We start from the raw sequence: 22,608 nt of genomic DNA, 5'->3' as shown, positions 1-22,608 counted from the left end.
AATTCCCAGCTTGTTTTCTTAAGTTTCTCCTTAAAAACTCAAAGTTTCCCTTAGGTTCTAGAGAGAGGAGGATAGAAAACATGTATGTGAGGGAGTGAAAGAAATCAAGTGTGTTCCTACTAACTCTGGTGGTTTCCTAAACCTCAGCTGATCCTCCACCTTAGCCAAAAAGACTAAAGTACCCCTCAAGACACTCAGCCCTCTAATTGTTCTAAGGGTGACATGGTCTTTTTATCCCAATTCCCGTTAATTCCTCAAATCATCCTACCAATTCCCAATTAACCCCGTAAAGTCCAATTAATCACTAAATACTTGCTCGTTACTCGATATTTCCCAAAATATTCTTTAAGTTCCCAAAATATTCCTAGGCTCACCCCGAGCCAAGTATTAAGCCATGTTGTGACTATTTCGCTAATCCGCTCACTAGGATCGCCTTAAGATGTGTTCTATAGATATATCAACATAATAATGTGGTCTCAACTATTTAACACATATGATCACATTTCTGCCCTTAACAAGCCAAAATTACAAATATGCCCTTATAAACAATAAAGGGCCCACATGCATATCTAATACTCATAAACATGCATATAATATATTCTCATCATTATACATATATATATATATCATGCATGCCACATAGTCACGTATTTAAATCACATACATATCCAATTATACCCTCTCGGCACGCTAATCAAGACACTAAATCATATTAGCATTTTTGGGTCGTTACATGAGATGCTCAGAGACTCCAAGTAATCAATGGGGACCACATTGATCAACTCAGCATCTTTGGTTGTGGCCAACTTAGCCAGGGCATCAGCATTGGAATTCTGCACTCACGGCACTTGCTGAATAGTGAATCTTCTAAAGTTATGCAGCATTTCTTGAGCCTTGGCCAGATACGTTGCCATTTTTGTTACCCGTGCCTGGTACTCTTCGAGTACTTGGTTCACCATGAGTTGGGAATCGTTAAAAATTTCGAGGCCCTCGACTTTGAGCTCTAGTGCCACACGGAGCCCAATGATTAACGCTTCGTACTCCGCTTCATTGTTAGAGGCGCTAAACCCAAAGCGGAGGGCACTATACACTTTGTGCCCCTAGGGGGAAACCAAAATAAGTCCAGCCCCAGCACCTTTTTCATTCGAAGACCTGTCCACAAACAACTTCCAGGCTGGTCCGACCGCCAGGGTACCATCAGTCTTCTCCTGATTCCCTGTGCACTCAGTGATGAAATCGACGAGTGCTTGACCTTTTATAGTAGTTCTCAGATGTTAGGTGAAGTCAAATTGACTCAACTCCACCGACCACTTCAAAAGTCTTCCCGACAACTCTGGCTTTTGAAGCCTGAGACTAAGCGCCTACTATCAATGCATGTGCCCAATTAGCATCTAATTATTTTTTTTTTTTTTAGCTACAATGGATATGTGGTGAAATTAGTTTCAGCAAAATCATTCAAATGAGTTTTAGAGTGAGAAAGAAAGAAGAGCCCTTGGCATGGAGTGCCTTTCAGGTACTGTAAGATTCTTTGAGCTGACTGAAGATAAGATATTCTCAGGATAGTCATGTATTGACTAAGCTTATTGACCGCAAAAGAAATGTCGGGTCTTATGATGGTTAAGTAGATGAGTTTGCCAATGAGACATCGATATTTATTAGGATTGGGAAGAAGTTCTCTATCATCTTTGCTGATCTTAATGTTGGGTTCCATTGGAGTGGAGGACACTTTGGCTCCCAAGTAACATATATCTTTCAAGAGATGTAAGAGAAATGGCCTTTGAGACATAGAGATCTCACGGTCAGATCTACCAATCTCTAAGCCCAGAAAAAATCTTAAGTTGCCAAGGTCTTTCAACTTAAAACTTGAATTTAGTTGATGCTTGAATGTATTGGCAGCTGCATCATTATTAGAAGCAAGGATAATATCATCAACATATATTAGGACAACAAGAAAGATACCTGAAACATTGTGAATGAATAAAGTGTGATATGATTTTGATTGGGTAAGCTTATATCTAATGAGAGTTTGGCTGAGTTTTGCATACCATTGTCTAGAGGCTTGTTTTACGCCATATAGAATTTTGGTTAGCTTACAAACAACATTTGGTGGAAGCTCCCCCTTAGGATGATATCCCATGGGAAGTTCCATGTAAACATTTTCATTGAGCTCTCCATGAAGAAAAGCATTATCAATATCAATTTGGTGCAATGACCTATTTTTTATGGCTGCAAGAGCTAATAGCAATTTTAAAGTGTTAAACTTTGCAACGAGTGCAAGAGTATCAAGGTAATATATGCCTTGTTTTTTAGTGTAACCTTTTGCGACTAACCGTGTTATATACCTTTCAATGACGCCATTTGAATTGTATTTTACTTTGTAAATCCACTTGCTTCCGATGGTGTGTTCACCCAGAGGAAGGGAGACAATTTGCCATGTTTGATTGTTTTCAAGTGCTGTCATTTCCACATTCATTGCTTGTTGTCACTCTTGTGATTGACAGGCTTTCTTGTAGCTTGTTGGTTCAGTAACATCTTGAGCAGCTAATATTGTAGCTCGGAATGGCTCAGAGAACCTATCACAAGACAAATAGTTAGTAAGTGGGTGAACAGTTGAATGAGAAATAGAAGACATGGAACAAATATAATCTTGAAGGTGTTTGGGTTTTGTGAGAGGTCTCCAAATTTTGGAAGTGGAAGCTACTGTTTTCTTAAGGAATATCCATTGAAGGATGTTGGTCGTCTTAACTGAGAGATGAAATGGGTATAGCAGATGCATCATCCTCAATTGGTGTTGAGACTGTAGTAGGCAACAAATTGTTAGGAAACAAGCAATCAAGAGGAATAGTAGTGTTGACATTTTTCATGGAAACTATTTTCATAGAATACAACATCCCTAGATTGAAAAATCTATTTAGTCTCAATATTCAACAAAGTATAAGCTTTCATACTAGATAAATACCCAATAAAAACACAAGCTTGAGCTCTATAAGAAAATTTATGTCTATGTCTATCCAAAGTAGAAGCATAAGCCAAGCATCCAAATATTCTAAGATGATCATAAGATGGTAATTTATGATGAAGTAGTTCAAATGATGTTTTATGTTGCAAGAAAACTGAAGGGGTTTGATTTATTAGATAAATCGATGTGTTAATAGCATAACTCCAATAAGGAAAAGACAAGTGAGATTGAAACATTAAAGCTTGAGCTACATTCAATATATGTTGATGTTTCCTTTCAACAACAGAGTTTTGTTGTGGTCTATCAACACAAGATTTGAAGAGTTGTATGCCTTTAAGAGCATAAATATTGGACATATTCAACTCTTTAGCACTATCAGTTCGAATGGCCTTTATGGTGGCTGAATATTGGTTCAAAAAAAATTGAGGAATGATTGTTTGCACATCATATTTTGCTTTTAACATGAACACCCAAGTAAATCTAGTATGGTCATCAACAATTGTAAGAAATTATTTGTATCCCTCAATGCTTAAAACATGAAAAAGACCCCACATGTCAATATGCAATAAATCAAATGCAGAGGCAATTCTATTGTTATTAGAAATGAATGGAGCCTTTTTTTTGTTTTGATAAGTGGCAGATATGACAAAGCTGAGAATGAGACTTATCAGGAGAAAAATGCAAACTTTTATTCATTGATTTTGTGATCAACATGGAAGGGTGACCAAGGTGATAATGTCAGTGAGTCACATTATTACAAGTATTATCAGCAATAGTAGTAGAATAAGAAGTATTGAAATATGAGTCTTGCTCAATGAAGTATAATTTTCATATCTTCTTAGCAATCCCAATCTTTGAAATCAGAGTATGTGCCTGAATGAACATTGAGATTGAGTGAAAATCATAGAGTGATTGTGATCTTATAAATAGGCATGAACATAAAATAAATTAACATGAAATCAGGTATGTATAATACATTTGTGAGAGTGAGATTGGAATTGATTTTCACAGTACCCAATTTTTGTATACTAACTTTCTGTCCAGTCAGTAAGATAAAAAATTGGCAATTGGTTTAGTATGAAATGAGAAAAAAAAATATTGGGATTATGACAAACGTGGTGAGTAGTACCACTGTCAACAATCCAAAAAAGAGATCGATGATTTTTGTTACCAGATATGTGAGAAGCAAGTGGTGGAATGTTATCACTTGTGGGGGGTTGTTGCTAGAGTTGGTGTCTAAGCAGAGCAATCAACTGATGACTGAGTTCAGATTGAGATGTAAGATTGATTGGTTTGTTCGATGAAGAACCAACAATAGTAGTGGCAGATGTGTGATTCACATTGGGATTGGGATCTTAACGTCTCCTATCACCATAACTCAGAGGAAATCCATGTAAAAAATTGCATTTCTCTTTGAGATATCTAGGTTTGAGACAATAAGTACAAGAGGGGCACATCTTTTTCGTTCTTGGTGGTGGATTATAGACAAGGGTAGAAGTGGTTTGAGCTGTTGCAAGCAGATGAGGGGTATGAGATGGGCCAAGTTTTCATTGGCGTTCTTCTTGTATTATCATGGAGAAAACTTTTGGAAGAGATGGAAATGGGTCGATCAATAGGACTTGTGCCTGAACACCATGGAAGGACTCGTTGAGTCCAGTAAGAAATTGAAGCACTTGTTCTTGATTAAGGAAATCTAAAGAATTTGTAGAGGCAGCACAAGTACATGGTGTTCTAGGTCGTAATTCATAATTTCATCCCACATTGCCTTGAGTTTAGTAAAATAAGAACTTACAGAGTCATCTCCTTGATGAAGGCTGATGAAAGATGTTCGGGGTTCAAAGAATCGTGGTCTATTGCCTTGATTGAACCTATTATTGAGCTCCGTCCACATAGCCGCAGCTGTGTAAGAAACGTGATGTTGCCCTTGATTTCAGGTGAGGAAGAGTGAATAATCCATGACATTACCATATGGTTGCATTTGAGTCAAACATTGAGGAGAGGATCAATCGAAGGTGGTTGAGGCAGAGAGCCATTGAGGAAAGAAAAATTGTTCTTGGCTCCAATCGAGATCTTGAAGTGCCTCCGCCATTGTTGGAAGTTCTTTTCTGTGAGAGGTGGTGAAGCAAGAACGAGTCCAAGATGGTCTCTTGTGCCCAAGAAATAGGGACTGCTCTCATCTTCATGGGAAGGTCAATCTGGAGTGGCGAGGGAGGAGAATTGATTTGATGCAAAAATCGTTGGCTTGTTGGATTGATTGGTAATCGGAGGAAGTTGGGGATTTTGGGGCAGAGCATCTGGGTTAGAGACAGAAGATTCAATGGCTGCTGCAAAAGATGTGGTGTTGGAGAGTCGTTGACCAGTAGCTCGTGTACGCGCCATGGAAGCTCTGAGAAAGAAAGCTTCAGAAAATGGAAGTCTTATAGTGTGCGTCTGATACCATATTAGAGAAAAGAACTTGATTTTATTTATTCTCAATAAAATGGAAAATCTATACAAAATGAAATCAATGGTCCAGCCCTTATGTAAGGGAGTTGATACATGTAACAATCAAGTCTTAGGGAGCCGAGTCAAACTAAGCTAACAAATTCTTAACTAACTAACCAATTAACTAATTTTAACAATAACAATTAAAGATTCTATTTATATATACATGTATTTCTTGGTATTAAATGATCAAATCTTTAACGTTCTACTTCCTTAGAGCCGTTACTAAGTGAGTTTAAAACGTGCATTTAACTCGATAATCGAGGTTTTAGGTCAAAAGTGTAATTAAATCATAACCAGAGTTATAAACTTTGAAAATAATACCATTTACTGAAAATCATAAAGTATTTGACATTTGGGATCCCAAAATACTATTTAGAAATATTTACAACATATAAGTACAAACCAAGTCGACTAAACGACAAAATCTAGGTTTTAATACAATCTTCTCTCAAAACCACTGGTTGTGGCAGCCAGGCAGGCCAAACATGTACGCGCCGCTTCGCGCTCTCCGTACTCATGGTTGGTCGAATCTCCCCTTGCCCTTACCTGCACCACAGAACACTCGTGAGCCGAAGCCCAGCAAGAAAACCCTCACAAGCATAAAACATATGCATAACAAACACTTAGCATATAAACAGGCCATCAATAGGCTAAACACATACAGTCATGCCAACCCAGGCGCTTTACCAGGCCCTGGGTTCGCGGTCCATACCGTGAAGATATCCCAGGTATCCTTTAGGGTCTTGCCCTGGCAACTCGCACTCCACGTGCTCAACGCTGCTTCCGGCCCCTTGCCGCACTTGGCCTTGCAATCCACGTGCCTAACGCCGTTCCCGGCCCCCGCCGACCTCGGCCTGCGCCGTTCCTGACTCTTGCCGAAGATTACACATTTGTATTCATAGCATAATAAAGCATATACTGAACATGAACAAATTCAATCAAAGGGTTACACCCTGCAATACAATCATATTGGGCTCTGCCCTGCATACAAGCTCTATGGGAACAATGGTTTTCTTACCTACGTCCCAAGCTTTCCAAGCACTGATATCCCGAGCACAGTCCCCTAACCTGAGCCTCGCCGAAACCCCTTGCTGAATTAAGTCTCTGAGTTGATCTCCTAAGCCCCCAAGCTTCTAGCCCACAAACTCTAGCTTCAATTCCTTAGTTAGATTAGCTTCCACCACCACTTTCCTTTGCTATGCCTTAGAGAAAAATAAAGGGAGAGAGAAGTGTCTAAAAGTCGGCTTCTACAAATTCTGAAAGCTTCTTATGTTTTGTTTTATTTAACTTAAGCTTAAGGTTACCTCAAGGCTCAGGGTACAAAAACGTCACCGAGGGAAAAATGGTAAATTTCCCCAATATTCCCTCCTAGACATTCTAACCTCAAATATATCTCCAAATATTTATTTCCATAACCCGATAACCCCATAAAACACCGAATACCCAAAATACCCCTCGACTCGCCCCGAGTCAGATTCTCAACCCCGTTGTGACTTTCTGGCTAACTGCTCCCTAGGACTGTCTCATATCGTGCTACACAGATATATCACAACATATCACATTTATACCCTCAACGGGCTAAAATCTCAAACATACCCCTAATAACCAAACGGGACCCACATGCATATTTAATTCAACTAAACATGCATCTCTAGCACATATTCACATAAATTCACATATTATATCCATAATTCACCTATTGCTCTCCAGGCACGCTAATCAAGGCCCTAAGCCTTGTTAGCAAATTTGGGTCGTTACAACTATCCCCTCCTTACAGAAATTTCGTCCTCGAAATTACCTGAACAACTCGGGATATCGCTCCTTCATCTCTGATTCAAGTTCCCACGTTGCCTCCTCAACCTTGTTGTTCCTCCACAGCACTTTCACCAAGGCGATGGTCTTGCTCCGCAAGACTTTATCCTTCCGGTCAAGAACCTGTACCAGCTTCTCCTCATAGGACAAATCCTGATCTGGCTCCAAATTCTCATAACTCAGAATGTGCGTCGAATCTGACACATACTTTCGGAGCATGCACACATGAAAAACATCATGAACCCCTGATAAAACTGGAGGCATCGCTAGTCTGTAAGCTACCTCTCCAACTCGTTCCAAAATCTCGAAGGGGCCAATAAACCTAGGGCTCAGCTTGCCCCGAACACCAAACCATTTTGCTCCCCTCAAAGGTGAAACCCTAAGAAACACATGATCACCAACCTGAAATTCCACGCTCCTGTGTTTCAGGTCTGAATAACTCTTCTGACGACTCTGGGAGGCGAGCATTCGCGCTATAATCTTTTCAATCGCCTCATTGGTCCTCTGAACCATCTCTGGACCCAAATAACTCCTCTCACCTGTTTCATCCCAATGGATAGGTGATCTGCACTTCCTTCCATAAAGCATCTCATACGGAGCCACCCCGATCGTCGCTTGATAACTGTTGTTGTACGAGAGATCAAAGGCAAATACTTACTCCACGATCCCCCAAAATCTAGCACATAGGCTCGCAACATGTCCTCCAATATTTGAATCGTCCTCTCAGACTATCCATTTGTCTGAGGATGAAAAGCGGTACTATACCGTAACTACGTGCCCATAGCCTTCTGCAAACTCTCCCAAAACTTGGAAGTGAAGGTGGGGTCCCTGTCGGATACTATCGACCTCGGAGCCCCATGAAGTCGAACAATCTCCTTCACATATAACTTAGCATACTGCTCCACTGTATAAGTCATCCTAACAAAAAAAAAAGTGGGCGGACTTAGTATATCTATCCACAATCACCCACACCGAGTCATGCTGTCCCACGGTCCTCGACAAACCAACCACGAAGTCCATGGTAATATCCTCCCACTTCCATTATGGGATCCCCAGAGGCTGCAGCAACCCCGCTGGCCTCTGATGCTCAGCCTTAACCTACTGACAAGTTAAGCACTTGGCCACATAGTCCACCACATCCCTCTTCATGCCCGATCACCAATACAAAACTCTCAAATCCTGGTACATCTTCGTCGTACCCGGGTGCAAGGAATAGGGAGTGGTATGCGATTCATCTAAGATATCCCACCGGATATCAGAATCCATCGAAATGCAGATCCGACCCTTGTACTTCAGTAACCCCATCTCTGAAATAGAAAAGTCCTTAGTCGCTTCGACTAAGACATTCTCTATGTGACCTCTCAACTAGGAATATTTCCCCTGCGCCTCCTTGATCCTCTCAAGGAGTGTAGACTGAAGAGTGATGTTGGCCAACCGACCAACCACCAACTCTATACCTGCTCTAGTCATCTCCTCGGCTAGCTTATCAGATATCTGTCTCAAACTAAACAACTGTCCTGGGCCTTTCCGACTCAATGTATCAGCCACTACATTAGCCTTCCCAAGATGGTATAGGATATCACAATCATAATCCTTAACCAACTCCAGCCACCGCCTCTGGCGCATATTCAGATCCTTCTGAGTAAAGAAATACTTCAAGCTCTTATGGTCGGTGTATATCTCGCACTTCTCACCATAAAGATAATGTCTCCAAATCTTAAGTGTGAACACCACCGCTGCTAACTCTAAATCATGCGTGGAATATCTCTGCTCATACTCCTTTAACTGTCTTGATGCATAGGCTATCACCTTACCAGCTTGCATTAACACACACCCCAAACCCTGTCTGGATGCATCACAATAAACCACAAACTTTTCATTATCTGTCAGCAAACTTAGCACTGGCGCGGTGATCAATCGCCGCTTCAACTCCTTGAAATTGTTCTCACAACTGTCCGTCCAGACATACCTTGTCTTCTTCTTTGTCAAAGGCGTAGCTATTCTGCAGAACCCCTCAACGAACCCCCGATAATATCCTGCTAAACCCAGAAAGCTTCTCACTTCAGGAACACTGCTCGGCCTAGGCCAATCTCTTACTGCCTCAATCTTACTTCGGTCAACCAGAATCCCCTCCTTACTGACGATATGGGCCAGAAATGTAACTTGCGGTAACCAGAATTCACACTTACTGAACTTAGCATATAACTTACGCTCCCTTAACCGCTGCAATACCAATCACAGATGCTGCTCATGCTCTGTCTCTGACTGAGAGTACACCAAGATGTCGTCGATGAACACAATCACAAACTTATCCAAATAATCCTTGAAAACCCAATTCATCATATCCATAAAAGCTGCTGGGGCATTGGTTAATCTAGAGGACATAACCAGAAATTCATAATGTCCATACCTCGTTTGGAAAGCGGTCTTTGGTATGTCCTCCTCTTTAATCCTTAACTGATGGTAACCTGATCAGAGGTCTGTCTTGGAAAACACTGTTCTTCCCTGTAATTGATCAAATAAATCGTCGATCCTAGGCAGTGGATACTTGTTCTTAATGGTTAACTTATTCAGCTCCCTGTAATTAATACACATCCTAAGAGATCCATCTTTCTTCTTGACAAACAACACTGGAGCACCCCATGGTGAGAAACTCGGTCTGATGAACCCCAAATCAAGTAAATCTTGCAACTGAATCTTCAACTCCTTTAGCTCTGCTGGAGCCATTCTATAAGGTGTCCTAGATACTGGCTCCGCCCTTGGCACCAACTCTATAACAAAATCAATCTCCCGCTGCGGCGGTAACCCTGGCAAATCTACCGAAAACAAATCCAGAAACTCACACACCAATCTAGTCTCACCCGGTCCAACCGACACAACCTTAGAGGTATCCACAATGCTCGCTAGAAATCCTATGCAACCTTCTTACATCAAGTCTCTAGCCTTCAATGCTGAAATCATAGGTAACCGCGGTCCACTAGCTGTCCCCACAAATACAAAGGGTACCTCCTCTTCTGGTTCAAAAGTCACCATCCTGCGCTTGCAGTCAATTGTCGCCCCATACTTCGATAGCCAATCCATCCCTAGGATCATGTTGAAGTCATCCATCGCAAGCTCAATCAGATCAGCAAACAACTCCCTACCATCTACCTCTACTAGAAAATCTCTAATCCATCTCCTAGAGACTACCAGTTCCCCAGTCGGCAATAAAGTCTGAAAACCCCTAGCATACAACACACTAAGTCTACACAGCTAATCTATCACTCTAGTAGACACAAATGAGTGAGTAGCTCCCGAATCAAACAATGCAGTATAAGAAGATCCAGCGCTAGAAATCTGACCTGTCACAACCGAGGGGCTAGCCTCCGCCTCAGTCTGAGTCAAAGTAAATACCTTGGCAATAGCAAGACTGTCACTCTGCTTCAGCTCCTCTTTCTTGACTTGAGGGCAGTCCCTCTTCAGATGACTGGCACTCCCACAGAAAAAGCAGGCCCTAATCCTACACTCACCCTGGTGTCGTCGTCTGCACCATGGACACACTGGAAAACTCCTCCAGTTGTCACTTCCGCTCTGACGGCCAGCAAAAGCACCCCGAGCCCTTCTATCTGAACTGGGAGGAACAAAAGAATCTGGGGCCTTCCTCTTCTGCTCACTAGAGCCACCACCCCAACTGGATCCAATAAAAGGAGGCACTGTCCTCCTAGCATCGCACCTAACAACGCTTTCCTTCCAGATCTGGTCTTCAGCCCCCTCAGTTGTAAGGGCCTTGTCTACAACCTAAGCATAAGTAGTAGTCTCTGGATCCAAGGAAATCTTCACATCATGAGCAATCATAACATTCAAACCCCGTATGAATCTGTCTCTTCTTGCCGCGTCAGTCGGCACTAAATTTGGCGCAAACTTCGCCAATCTGTCAAATCTCAAAGCATACTCAGTCACGGTCAACTGATTCTGAGTTAGGTTGATGAACTCGTCAACCTTCGCAACTCGAACTGCCACAATGTAATACTTTTCATTGAATATGTTTTTGAACTCTTCCCAAGTCATAACTATTACGTTCCTTCTTTGAACTACCACGTCCCACCAGATGCGGGCATCCTTTCTGAACATGTAGCTAGCACAAGCTACCCTCTCATTTCCCTAAACCCTCATAAAATCCAGAATTGAGGAAATCATATTTATCCATTGCTCTGCCCGCAGTGGGTCTGATCCACCTGCAAAGGTGGGAGGATACTATTTCCTGAACCTCTCATACAAAGGTTCCCACCTGTTCTCCATAACAAGTTGAACCGGCACTGGCGCCACAACCTGCTGAACTGGCAGCCCAGTGACCTGAGGTGAGGCCTACTGCCTCAACTGTCGAAGCTCTTCCTCTGTTCCTTGCAGTCTTGCTTCCATCTCGGCAAACATCTCTTGCCAATTCTGTGGGGCAGGTGGAGGGTCCTGACCCTGGTTGTCATCCTCGGCCCTACTGTCACGGAGTCTAGAAGATTGTCGAGGCATCTCAACAAATATGCCTGCAACCAACGACACCGCTCGTCAAGCATGATAACAACATCCAAAACCACCTCCCAAACACATCAACCAACCACAGACAGTAATTCACATAACGTACAGATAGCATATAACACACAACGGGCCATGCCCTGGCATCATGCATATGTTAACTCATTCATCATACTCTATATGAAATAAGCAGGCAAACAGGGCATTCAAGCACATATTCAAGCATATTAGTCAATCATACCAACCAACCCTAAGTCGAGCTTGTCACTGACAGCGAGCGTACATGTTCGATCAATCTCCAGAACCATAAACCTTGGCTCGCTCTGATACCAAGTTGTAACGCCCTACTTCCTTAGAGCCGTTACTAAGTGAGTTTAAGACGTGCATTTAACTCGCTAATCGAGGTTTTTGGTCAAAAGTGTAATTAAATCATAACCAGAGTTATAAAATTTTGTTGACCCTGATTTTGGGCAACTGACACGGAGTCAAAATACGCTTGACGTGGATGAATGCGTTGAAAAGAACGTGATGACGAAAATAATAAGAACACGATATTTTATAGTGGTTCGGCCCCAGAATCTGGTAATAACCTACGTCCACTTAGATTGTTATTGATGTGAGATCCAAAGGAGTGATCAAAGAACTAGGGTTCAATGAGTTTCACCAACCTCTGAAGAACAATACAATGTGACTAATTTGATAACTCAAATCTCCAGTGATCTAGAAATCAGAAAAGAAAAAAAAATCCCCCCTTCCCTGAGCCCTCCTCTTCTATTTATAAGCTCAGGGAAGATTTACATTGATTTGTTACAAATATTATTTCCTAAATAATCGGATACTCAAGAAATCATGGGAGATAATTTCGGATTCCATCATAACTGCCTAAGATTTCCTCCGCGTATTACGTGCATACGACCAGACTGGTCATATGAAGAGACCGATCGCATGATACCGAATATCTTCCTGGTCGATAGTCGAACACAGGTTCTGCCAGGTGTCCGCCACGTGTAATTAATGCCTGCCATGTCATTCACTTCTGATTTTTGGGATAACATTTGCCCCCCAAGTTTATTTAGTGCGACCAGCAATAAAGAAACTTAAGGGAACAACCGTTCACCTTCCCATGTCCGTCAGAGTCCCCGTGCGTTTTCGAAAATCGTGATATAATTATGTCTAATCAAGCCTTTTCGGTTTCCAAAAAGGCAATCTGACGGCTTGTCCACTTCCCCAAGTTTCGAAAGTGGGAAGTGATGATTACTGCCTTTAGGCTGTCCCTTCGATCCCTATAAGTAGGCCTTTCTTCTCTTTTAAGAAATATTTACCCATCACCTTTGCCAAGATTTTCAAGAGCTTGCACCAGAGTTCAGAGCTTTGAAAACCAGTCCGACGTCTTGCCGCAGGTCTTCCGATTCAAGTTTCCATCTTTCTCTGAATCTCCATTTTCGCACAGGTAAGAACTTCGTTCTTTAAGCTTTCTATTACGCCTGCATGCTATTTCTGTACTCTGTGACCTCTGCGTTCTTGAATAGGGTTTTAAGAGTTTCTTGGTATAAGCCATATATTGCTAGGTAAAAGTGCATTTTTATGCCTTGTATAGGTTAGGTCAATACCTCGATATATAGAATCTCTGATTTAGGACGTTAGGTTGACGAAAGATTCAACCTTTAAGCCAGGTGAAAAATCCGAAATTTTTTCCCGCCCTTCAGAAGTCGAAAAAGTTCTTTTCAGAAAACATTTTTCTTTCCTTTTTGTTTCTACCCGTCTTTTAATCTACCCACGTTGAAGTTAGTATAGGACTAGGATGCTGCTGGTTATTTAGGCACGAGAAACGTTATCCCAGCTCCTCCTACTACTTCGTGGATTGTGTCTTATCTCCTCCATTGTCTGTTTGCAGTTCATATGCAAGACCCTTAGGGGGGAGAAAGACCTATCGAAGATGAACTCTTGGCCCAACTACTCGAGGGCGAAGAAAATCCATCCACGCTGATTCCAGAAATTCCATTTTCGCATTCTAACCCAAATCCTTCACCAGCTCCTACTCAGAAAATGGCCAGAACAAAAACCAAGGCTAGAAAAAGACGCAACCCTTACTCTCCAAGTCAGCCTCCTGCTGATGCTCCCTCGACCAGTGGTCGAGGTGAATTCCCTCCTGAAACCGAAGTTCAGAGGCGTGCCCATCCTCGCCATGCCGACCAGCCGACTGTCGAGTGGCATGTGGTACCCCCAAGTACGGTGACAATTTGCATGATCAGCAACTACTTAAATAAGTACAATCTGACGTGGATAACCCTAGTCAGGCCTTCCATCGACCAGCGAGCCAACCTGCCAGGGGGGGCTTATAGCGCCTGGTAGAGATACCACATCGAGGCGGGTGCTACTCTGCCTCTTCATACATTTTTCCAAGGGGTGGTAAACTACTTTGGGGTGGCCCCTTTTCAAATTACCCCAAACGGGTATAGGATGCTGGCCGCGCTCTATATCCTTTATAAACTCAAGAAATGGCCAGCTCCTTCTCCTCACGAGGTCAATTATCTGTTTGATCTCAAATCCAACCCCAACCAGGATGGTACGGGGTTTTTCCACTTTTTCCACCAGGAGACCGGACGCACCTTTCTGTCCGATATCACCCATATCTCCAACATGGGGAAGTATCATATGGAGTACTTCCTTACGCCCGACATCGCTGCGGACAATCTGGCCTTCACCCGAGGAGGTAAGGAAAATAATGATCCTTAAAACAGTAGTTCCCGCGCTTTAAATCTTTCTTGTCATAATACTTCACTATTCCATTGTGTTCCAGGTCCATGGTTACGCCCGACCCCCACTCCAGGAATGGAGTCGAGGGCAGCACTCTTAGCCAGTACGCCAAATGCGGCTAAGAGTGTAAAAAACTTGATCAATGAGGCTAACCTTAGGTTGGCTGGCCTTAAGGGCTCCCAACCTGCGACCAGCGAACCCGCGGCGGGTGGTGTTCACGCTGATGTGGGAGCTGAGCAGGGACCCGAGCAGCAACCTTAGGCGCCTCCTCCAAGAAGGAGGCCAACTGGGGTTACAATCAGGGAACCTGCTGTTCCCCACCAAGCAACAGAACCGTCGGTCCCCAAGGGCAAGGGGAAACAAAAGGTTGTTGAGCCTACCGAACAGTCTGACGACTCGTCGGAAGTAAACGGTATATCATTCTCGTTTTTCAATAATCTGCCAATTCCTTCCCATCTATTTGATGGGGATAGCAACTTTAGGAATGCCCCTTCTTTAAACTCAGATTTCTTCCAGGAACTAGGTAGTTCAGTAGATAATGTTACGACCAGTAGGTGTAGCTCGGGTATTTTACTTGTAATCCTTTCACTTTGATCTCTGCGCCTCGTGATCCTTTAATCTAACTGTTCGAATTGTTTTCCTTTGTGTAGGTATGGCCTCTGAGGACTTCTTCGAGCATTACCAAACTGCTGCTGCTGCTTCTGTCCCGAAGGACAGCAAAAGGGCTCGAGGGGAAAGCAGTAAGACTCCCTCAAAGAAGGCTCGAACAAAGGATGCCCCTGGCGCCGGCTCTTCTAAAGAGAACACGACACCTCCGCCTCCCACCGAACAATCGTCGCCCGCACCTGAGAATCCACAACCTTCTTCCAGGGCTGCTGGTAGAGAGACTCTGGACAACTTGTCTGAAGGCTCCTTGTCCAGCCTCGTGGTTGGGTCGGCCAGGGAGAGAATCTACAAGCTCTCGAAGCATAGGCGCAGCCAGGCCGCCATCAATGAAACTACCTCAATGGAGGCCGACCAAATCATCAACCGAGGGTTGAATGAAATAGTCAGCGTAAGTCAATTTCTGTCGTTTCATCATTTATTCTGACTTCTATTCCTTACTTTTTTCGCTTTTTGTTTTCAGGGACTGCTGGCTGACGCCGTACTGGGGCGCTGGTTTCTCGCGGGCAAAACTTTGACTCCAGGCTTACTCAGTCCAAGCAAGCACTTGAGGATGAGAAGAAAAAGCTGCTCGAGGAGAACCAGGAGCTGTCCAAGCCGAATGAACAGCTATGCGAGGTCCAAGCCACCCTCACCCAGGAGCTTCAGGAAAGTCAAGGGGCTCTGAAGAAAGCTATCGATGAGCGGCACAAATGGAGGGAGCATTCTATACTCCACACCCAAGAGTGTAAACAGCTCACACTCGATCTAACCGCCAGCAGGGATGAGGCAAAGAAGCTTGAGGAGCGAGTACGCGAGCTCGAGGGACGAGTACAGGAGCTTGAGGAGGATAAGGCCAAGACTTTGAAGAAGTATAAGGAAGCCACCTTCCTCTGTTTCTACGACTTCTGGAAGCACAATCGGGAGGCCAATATTAACTATCTCTCCGAGCGGTTGCAAAGGACGCTGATGGCGCAGTGTGCTACTCGGCTGGAGGCGGAAGAGAAAGCTAAGGCCAAAACCCCTGTTGCTGATGCCGCGGCTAGACCTCCGGCTGATCAGAATGCTCCTAACCCAAAGGACCCTCCTGCTCCCTAGCAAAATTAATATTTTTTATTATTTTTTCCAGCTTTTATGGCCCACGGGTCTTTTTGTAAAAGCAAATTTTTTTTTCTTTTATTGCTGCAAGGGCAGCTCTTTTGCTTATGTTTGAACAATTACATCCGAGCAGTACTGCTCGCGGTGCAAAGGTTTTTTTCCTTTTAATTTCATATTTACATCCGAGCACTAATGCTCGCGGTGTAAACGTCTGCCTTTTTGATATTATAATGTTTCTTTTATTATAACACATGTTCGCATGACCGAACTTAGCATAGTACTTTGGTTTGATTTTTCAAAACATAAATTTTTGAAAAATGTTCTAAGTACCGTAGCATGCTTTCACTTATTTTGTTCATGTGTTTACGTACCTCATGGTACGCTTTGCTATCGATGTACCTTATATGCCCCCCAAGTGATCGAGGAGCTTTAGGTCCTTGGTCACTTGCCTTGACCATGACCTGTGCGAACATTACTGCTCGTTGCAAAATTTAACACTTGTAATACAGCAAAACAACACACGTAATGAACAAATACTTGTAAAAATAAATTTACAAAGGTTGGCAAGAATGACTGGCTGCACACAGTCCCTTATAATCTCGTATTAAAAATGGACTAATCATGTCTTTACGAGTGATCCTAAAAAAGGATCTTACACTTATAAGCGATTAGCCATACAACGTGGCTAACCCTTTTTCCAAAACTTGTAAAAAAGTAAAATTTAATACAAGCCAGTCCTTTAAAAAGGATTGTTCATTGATAATACTTGTGCAGGTGTTCTCCATTCCAATAGCGTGGAACGAGATCTCCGTTTAGGCGTGCAAGTTTGTAGGTGCCCGGGTGAAGGACTTCTGCAATCTGGTAAGATCCTTCCCAATTGGGCCCGAGTACTCCAGCAGTGGGGTCGCGGGTGTTCAAGAAAACTCGTCGTAGCACTAAGTCACCGACGTTGAATTTCCTTTCTTTTACTTTCGAGTTAAAGTACCGGGCGACCTTTTGCTAGTACGCAGCAACTCGCAATTGGGCTTTCTCTCGTATTTCGTCAATTGAGTCTAGGGACTCCATCATCAGTTGGCTGTTCTGGTCCTGGTCGTATGCTATGCGTCGATGTGAGGGGGGGTCTAACTCACATGGCCTCATATCCGTAGGCTAAGGAAAATGGGGTATGACCTGTCGCCGTTCGATGAGAACTTCTATACGACCAGAGGACTTCAGGCAGCTGCTCAGGCCATGCTCCTTTAGCGTCTTCAAGCCTCTTCTTCAGGGTGTCCTTAAGAGTTTTATTCACGGCTTTGACCTACCCGTTTGCTTGTGGATGTGCAACTGAAGAAAAGCTTTTGATAATCCCGTGCCTTTCGCAGAAGTCGGTGAATAAGTCGTTGTCAAATTGGGTTCCGTTGTCTGAAACAATCTTCTAAGGCAAACCATAGCAGCAAACAATGTTCTTGATGACAAAGTCAAGAACTTTCTTGGTCGTTATGGTAGCGAGTGGTTCAGCTTTGGCCCATTTGGTAAAGTAGTCAACTGCCACAACTGCGTACTTTACTCCGCCTTTTCCCGTGGGCAGGGATCCAATCAAATCTATCCCCCATACTGCAAAAGGCCACGGGCTCTGCATCTGTTTCAACTCGTTTGGAGCTGCTTGTGGAATTTTGGAGAACCTTTGACATTTATCGCATTTTCGTACAAACTCCATTGAATCTTCGTTCATAGTCGGCCAGAAGTAGCCTTGCCTTAGAATCTTTTTTGCCAAACTCTGCCCCCCAGCATGATCCCCGCAGAAGCCTTCATGCACCTCTTTCATTAGTTCCTTAGCTTTTTCTGGTGTAACGCATCTGAGCAGTGGCATGGAATATCCTCTTCGGTACATAATACCATCGACCAGTATGTACCTAGCAGCCTGTCTTTGCAGAGTTCTGGCCTTGTTTCTATCTGTTGGTAGTGCACCATTTGTCAGATACTCTAAGTAAGGCACCATCCATGTATCTTCCATTCAGATTTCCATACTGGCTTCTATTGCTCGTATACTTGGCTCACTCAGTCTTTCTACTGGCACAATGTTCAAAGTGTCAGCATCTTTCGCGCTCGCGAGTTTAGCTAAGGCATCTGCATTTGAATTCCGATCCCGCGGTACTTGCTGGAGGGTATACTTCGTGAACTGGGCTAGCAGGTCTTTGGCTTTATTCAAGTAGGCCACCATTTTTAGGCCTCGTGCCTGATATTCCCCAAGAACTTGATTCACTACCAGCTGTGAATCACTGTAAATATCAAGCGCCTTTATGCTCATGTCTTTGGCCATTCTCAATCCAGCGAGGAGTGCTTCGTATTCGGCTTCATTATTCGATGCGGCGAAGTCGAACCTAATGGCGCAGTGAAATCGATGCCCTTCCGGCGTTATCAATATCACTCCCGCTCCTGCGTGGGATTCGTTGGACGACCTGTCCGTGAATAACTTCCATGAAGGAACTTCATCTTGAGGTTCAGGCGCGCCAGGCTTTTCGCACTGCTCGCTATCTGGGAGTTCCGTGAACTCTGCAATAAGATCAGCCAAGACTTGCCCTTTCACTGCTGCTCGCGGTGAATATGTAATGTCAAACTGCCCTAGTTTGACTGCCCATTTTAATAAACGGCCAGCCGCCTCTGGTTTTTGGAGGACTTATCGAAGGGGCTGGTCGATTAAGACTGTGATTGGATGGGCTTGGAAGTAAGGGCGCAGCTTCCTTGAGGCCAGGATTAAGCAGTATGCTAACCTTTCGATGGGTGGATATCTCAGTTCTGCCCCGATCAGCCTCTTGCTTACATAGTAAACTGCTTTTTGTACGCCTTCTTCCTCGCGTACTAGTACCGCACTAGCAGCAACTTCAGTGATCGTCAGGTAAATGAACAAAGTTTCTCCTTCGATTGGCTTTGATAAAATGGGAGGCTGTGCCATATGGGCTTTCAAGGCCTGGAAAGCTTGCTTGCAGTCTCTTGTCCATTCAAATCTCTTATTGCCCCTAAGTAGATTGAAAAAAGGGACGCATTTGACTATTGATTTCGAAATAAATCTACTTAGGGCTGCAATCCTCCCGGTTAAACTTTGTACATCTTTGATCTTTGCTGGCGATTTCATGTCGATCAGGGCTTTTACCTTGTCGGGGTTGGCCTCGATTCCTCTTGAATTTACAATGAACCCCAAAAACTTCCCTGATCCAACTCCGAATGAGCATTTGAGAGGATTTAGTTTCATCTGGTACTTGTTCAATACATCAAAACATTCTTGTAAATCCTTCACATGTCCTTCTGCTTGTTTAGACTTTACCAGCATGTCGTCCACGTATACCTCCATGTTTACTCCGATCAATTCTTTAAACATGTGGTTAACTAACCGCTGGTAAGTCGCACCTGCATTTTTCAGTCCGAAGGGCATTACTTTATAACAGTATAATCCTGTATCGGTCCGAAAGCTAGTGTGATCCTCGTCAGGGGGATGCATGCTAATCTGATTGTAGCCCGAATATGCATCCATGAAGGAGAGGATCTCGTGTCCTGCAGTGGCATCGACCAACTGGTCGATTCTTGGGAGTGGGAAGCAGTCCTTTGGGCAGGCTTTATTGAGGTCTGTAAAATCCACATAGGTTCGCCATTTGTCGTTAGGCTTGGGAACCAGCACCAGATTGGAGACCCACGATGGATAAAACGCTACCCTGATGAACCCGTTCTCCTTTAACCTTTCTACTTCCTCTTTTAAGGCTCTCGTCGATCCTTATCGAGAAGCCTTCTTTTTTATTGCACAGGTGGAAAAGTCTTGTCTATGTTCAGGACATGGCTGATAACTACAGGGTCTGTCCCAGCCATGTCTTTATGCGACCAGGCAAAGACTTCCTGGTTCCTCCACAAAAATTCCACCAATACCTGCTTCGTGGTTTGTTCTAGGTTTTTCCCGACCTTCACGACTCTGGTCAGGTCTTTTTCGTCGAGTTGGACCTCTTCCAGGTCCTCGATGGGTCCAACGCTCTCTTCAAAATCCCCAAAGCGAGGATCTAGATCTCTATCCTCACTTTGGGAAACACCCTATTTGGTGACTTCATCACCGGATTGGGCTTGTGTATCAATTGCCATCTACAACCTATCTGAGGTAGTGCTCTTTGATGTTCCCTTTTTCGCCTTCATGACTGAGGCATTGTAGCACTCTCTGGCCTCCCTCTGGTTTCCCAACACGTGTCCTACCCCTGCGTCTGTCCAGAATTTCATGGCTAAGTGCCACATAGAGGTGACGGCCCATAGATCAACCAGTATGGGCCTCCCAATGACGGCATTGTACGCCGAGGGACAATCAACTACTATAAAAGTAGCGAGTAATGTCCTAGTAGCAGGCGCTGTACCTATCGTCACTGGTAATCTAATTGATCCTGTGGGGGCAAGTCCCTCACCAGAGAAGCCATATATTGTCTGGTTGCAGGGCTCCATGTCCTTAACGGACAACTTCATGCGTTCCAGTGAAGACTTATACAGGATATTCACCGAACTTCCTGTATCGACCAGCACTCTCTTCACCATCATGTTGGCCATTTGGATATCCACGACCAGCGGATTAGAATGTGGGAACCGAACATGTTGGGCATCGCTATCAGAGAAGGTTATCTCGCCCTCTTCTGATCGAGCCTTTTTTGGCGCGCGGTCCTCCACAGTCATCATCTCGATGTCCTGGTCGTGGCGCAGAGTCCGAGCGTATCGTTCCCTGGCCTTTCCGCTGTTTCCCGTGAGGTGCAGGCCTCCACAAATGGTTAACAATGTGCCAGTCACGGGGGCAGGCTGCAAAGGTGGCAAGCGTTGGCGTGCGGGCGCTTGCTCGTTGCCACCTGAAGCTTCTCGTTGGGAATTTCCTGAGGCCCGTACGTATCTTCTCAAGTGTCCTTATCTGATAAGGAACTCGATCTCATCCTTCAATTGGTTGCATTCATTTGTGTCATGTCCATAGTCGTTATGATAACGACAGAACTTGGTAGTGTCTCTTTTCGAAATATCCTTCCGAATGGGGGCAGGCTTCTTATAAGGCACACTGGAACTCGTGGCCTGATAAACCTCTCCCCGAGACTCCACTAGGGTAGTGTAGTTAGTGAACCGAGGTTCATAACGGTTACCCTTGGCTCGTTTATTGTTGGAGGTGGAAGGCTCATTGTGTGGCCATTTTCCACCATTCTTGCCATTGCCGTTACCGTTCCTGTTGCCCTTGCCATTAGGCTTAGACCCATTGGCGGCTTTGGCAGGCTCGGCAGCCTTCTTATCCTTGCCTGGAGGCTTTCCATCGTCGGCAATGGCATCTTCAAGCTTGATGTAACGATCAGCCCGGTCCAAGATCTCCTAGGTAGTTCTGACCCCATCTTTTCGGAGGCTTTTTCAGAGAGGGGTGCGACGCCTAACCCCTGCGGTTATGGCCATCATTTTGCCTTCGTCCCCCACCGTTTTTGCTCCAGCTGCTGCTCGCATAAAACACTGGATGTAGTCCTTCAGTGGTTCTCCATCCTGCTGGCGTATTTCAACCAGCTGGTTTGCCTCGGTCGGATGCACTCGACCTGCGTAGAACTGTCCGTAAAACTCCTTTACGAACATCTCCCAGGAAACTATGCTTGCAGGAGAGAACTTAAAAAACCACTCCTGCGCGGCATCAAAAAGTGTTGCAGGGAAGATCCTGCACCGAGCATCTTCGGACACTTTCTGAATGTCCATTTGTATCTCAAACTTATTGACGTGAGATACCGGGTCACCGTACCCATCAAAGTTCGGAAGCGTAGGCATTTTAAACTTGCTAGGAGTCTCTGCCATAGCTATCCTCTGGACGAAAGGAGTGCCTTTCCTCTTGTCGTGATCGATGTAAGATGTTCTTCCCCCGACCAGCTGTTGCACCGCCTGGTTGAGGGCATCTATTTGGGCCTGTACAGCGACAGGAATCGCTGTGGCCTCTGTTGCTGGGGGGATGTTCTCGCCATGTCGCTCACGGCGATCATTGAGCACATCTCTCAAATCCTCGTCTCTTCTCCGCTGCTCACTAGCTCTGAGCCGGTTGAAGATGTTATTTTGCCTGGGTTGCCCCCCAGCGTCCCGTCTGTTGGGTTGGTCATCTTGAGGTATCTGGCTCCTACCTCCACCTTTTTCTTCATTCCTCCGACCGACATTTCCTTTGCCTGAGTCGGCCTCATTATAACCATGGCCATCTCTGAATCTTGATTGGCTATGGTGGGATCGACTGTTCCCTCGATTTCCTTCCCGGGCTGAAACATCCCGAGCGTTAGAGGGTGGCCTGCGTTGGTCGTTAGGTCCCCGCGCATTATCATGTCGTGGGGGACTTCGGACTGCAGAGCCTAACT

This window comes from Humulus lupulus, chromosome 5, assembly GCF_963169125.1.
Source record: "Humulus lupulus chromosome 5, drHumLupu1.1, whole genome shotgun sequence".
NCBI lineage: Eukaryota > Viridiplantae > Streptophyta > Magnoliopsida > Rosales > Cannabaceae > Humulus > Humulus lupulus.
This window is presented reverse-complemented; position numbering follows the sequence as displayed.